Source organism: Cryptomeria japonica, chromosome 1 (genome assembly GCF_030272615.1).
Source record: "Cryptomeria japonica chromosome 1, Sugi_1.0, whole genome shotgun sequence".
NCBI classification, from domain to species: domain Eukaryota; kingdom Viridiplantae; phylum Streptophyta; class Pinopsida; order Cupressales; family Cupressaceae; genus Cryptomeria; species Cryptomeria japonica.
Window position 1 is genome coordinate 497,046,150 of NC_081405.1, and position 3,585 is coordinate 497,049,734.

Here is a 3,585-nt window from a genome sequence, read left to right on the forward strand (position 1 = left end):
TTTCAATTGCAAAGGAATTAAAGTTAAATGCATAGTTATGATGTTAATTGTGAACTATTTTCTACAAAAGAATTCTAACTTGGCTTTTGAATTGTGGTTTTGCAGCCATCTACAGAGCCGCGTACTGCGCCGAAGAGGCTTGATTTTGATGATCCACCAGAAGTTTAGGATCATATAGTGTTAGTTTTGGTCATAGAATGACCAATACATGTAGATATATTCTACATTTTTATTGTATATCGATTTGGACATGGCATATGCCACATTTTTGTAATACTTGTATTGACTTGGCAGACATGTCTTTTTTTATATATATAAATATCAATATTCGATCCAATAAATATGTAATGAGTTCATTATTTTGTATTCATTGTATTTTGTGGTTGTCCTTTTATAAATTTAAATGAATATTTGCATATGTAATCAACAATATGAATATAAACAACAAAAATATATGATATAAAGCATTGCAATCGTGGAATATGATTTGATAAAATTTCTAAAATGTTGAATTAACCCTACAAAACTCCTTGTATTTAGTTCATTATTGTGTATTCACTGTATTTGGTGGCTACCCTTTTATAAATTTAAATGAATATTTGCATATGTAATTAACAATATGAATATAAACAACAAAAATTGACAATATGAATTTAAACAACAATGTGTTTGGTGCGAGCACCCTCACGCTCAAAATGGTCAAATTTTATTCCTCGTGTGCACAAACCAATGTTGTGAGCGCGTCCGAGTGGGCAGGAATATGCTAGGCATGCCCCTGTCGTGCATCCCAAAGCACCAGAACGTCGAGAGTCATACCCTACTGGTGCGATCTCTCAAGTGCCTTGAGTCCAAAAAATTGTCAAAATTTGATGGACTGTTTCTTCCAATCCATGACACATATGGTCTATCTGTTTGATCCTGTGGGGTCACATGAGGCTCCTCTACAATGGCCTATCTCAGTTTTTGACAACTCAGAGCCATTTTCAATTAGTAGCATTTTTTCACTTGCTCAAAAAATCATCAGTTGCTTGCAAGGAAAAGTTGCAAGATTGGCTAGAATTAATTTTGTCCCTCATGTGCACAAACCGACGTCACAAACGCGTCCGGGTGGCATGTTTACACTAGGCATGCCCCTGTCATGCATCCCAAAGCACCAGAACGTCGAGAGTCATACCCTACCGGTGAGATCTCTCAAGTGCCCTAAGTCCAAAAAATTGTCAAAATTTGATGAACTGTTTCTTCCAATCCATGACACATACGGTCGATCTGTTTGATCCTGTGGGGTCGCGTGAGGATCCTATACAATGGCCTATCTCAGTTTTCGACGACTCAAAGTCATTTTCAATTAGTAGCATTTTTCGCCTGCTCAAAAAACTGTTAGTTGCTTGCAAGGAAAAGTTGCAAGATTGGATAGAATTGATTATGTTCCTCATGTACATAAACCGACGTCACGAGCGCATCTGGGTGGACATCTTTATGCTAGGAATGCCCCTGTCATGCATCCCAAAGCACTAGAATGTCAAGAGTCATACCCTATCGGTGCGATCTCTCAAGTGCCTTGAGTCCAAAAAATTATCAAAATTTGACGGACTGTTTCTTCCAATCCATGACACATATAGTTGATCTGTTTGATCCCATGGGGTTGCGTGAGGCTCCTCTACAATGGCCTATCTTGGTTTTTGACAAATCGAAGCCATTTTCAATTAGTAGCATTTTTTCGCTTGCTCAAAAAACCATCAGTTGCTTGCAAGAAAAAGTTGCAAGATTGGCTAGAAATGATTTTGTTCCTCATGTGGACAAACCGACGTCGCGAGCGCATCTAGGTGGGCATGTTTACACTAGGCATTCCCCTGTTGTGCATCCCAAAGCACCAGAACATCGAGAGTCATACCCTACCGGTGAGATCTCTCAAGTGCCCTGACTCCAAAAAATTGTCAAAATTTGACGAACTGTTTCTTCCAATCCACGACACATACGGTCGATCTGTTTGATCTCGTGGGGTCGCGTGAGGCTCCTCTACAATGGCCTATCTTGATTTTTGATGACTCGAAGCCATTTTCAATTAGTAGCATTTTTTTGCCTGCTCAAAAAACCGTCAATTGCTTGCAAGGAAAAGTTGCAAGATTGGCTAGAATTGATTCTATTCCTTGTGTGCACAAACTGATGTCGTGAGTGTGTCCAAGTGGGCATGTTTACGCTAGGCATGCCCCTGTCATGCATCCCAAAGCACCAGAACATCGAGAGTCATACCCTACCGATGAGATCTCTCAAGTGCCCTGAGTCCAAAAAATTATCAAAATTTGACGAACTGTTTCTTCCAATCCACGACACATACGGTCGATATGTTTGATCCCGTGGGGTCACGTGAGGCTCCTCTACAATGGCCTATCTCAGTTTTTGATGACTCGAAGCCATTTTCAATTAGTAGCATTTTTTCGCCTGCTCAAAAAACTGTTAGTTGCTTGCAAGGAAAAGTTGCAAGATTGGCTAGAATTGATTATGTTCCTCGTGTGCACAAACCGACATCGTGAGCGCGTCTAGGTGGGCATGTTTATGCTAGGAATGCCCCTATCATGCATCCCAAAGCACCAGAACGTCGAGAGTCATACCCTACCGGTGAGATCTCTCAAATGCCCTGAGTCCAAAAAATTGTCAAAATTTGACGAACTGTTTCTTCCAATCTATGACACATATGGTCGATCTATTTGATCCTGTGGGGTCGCGTGAGGCTCCTCTATAATGGCCTATCTCTTTTTTTGATGACTCGAAGCCATTTTCAATTAGTAGCATTTTTTTGCCTGCTCAAAAAACCATTAGTTGCTTGCAAGGAAAAGTTGCAAGATTGGCTAGAATTGATTATGTTCCTCGTGTGCACAAACTGATGTCGCAAGTGCATCCGGGTGGGCATGACCCTGTCGTGCATCCCAAAGCACTAGAACGTCGAGAGTCATACCCTACTGATGCAATGTAGAAGTTGCTTGACAACTTTTTTGACAATTTTTTTGACAACAATGACAATTTTTCCTCAAATTGTATCTAGTCTCAATCTATCACTGCCATGACCTGATAATGACTCAAATAATTATCCATGATTATACAAGAATCTAGAATAGTCATGATTGACCAGGGACACATCACATATACTCAAAACATAGTCACAAAACATTGACACACAAAATAGTCACAAAACATTGTCACATATTATTCAAAAATTTGCCTCTAAATATGGTCAAATCAGCTCTTGGCTATTTGATTATACAAAAAATTGTCTTACAAATAATCTCATGGGATTTTATACAAAATTTGGCATTACAATATATGTGATTCAGCTCATCGCCATTTTAATATACAAATCATCTCATGGGCTTTTATACAAAATTTGGCATTACAATATGTGTGATTCAGCTCATCGCCATTTTAATATACAAAATTTGGCATGTACATATGTACAAATCAGCTCATTGCCACTTAAATATACAAAATTATGCCCCTAAACATGTAAAAGTCAGCTCATGGGCACTTATATATACAAAAAAAGAATATAGAACAATTCGTCGACGATTTATACAAAACTCTCAAAATCAT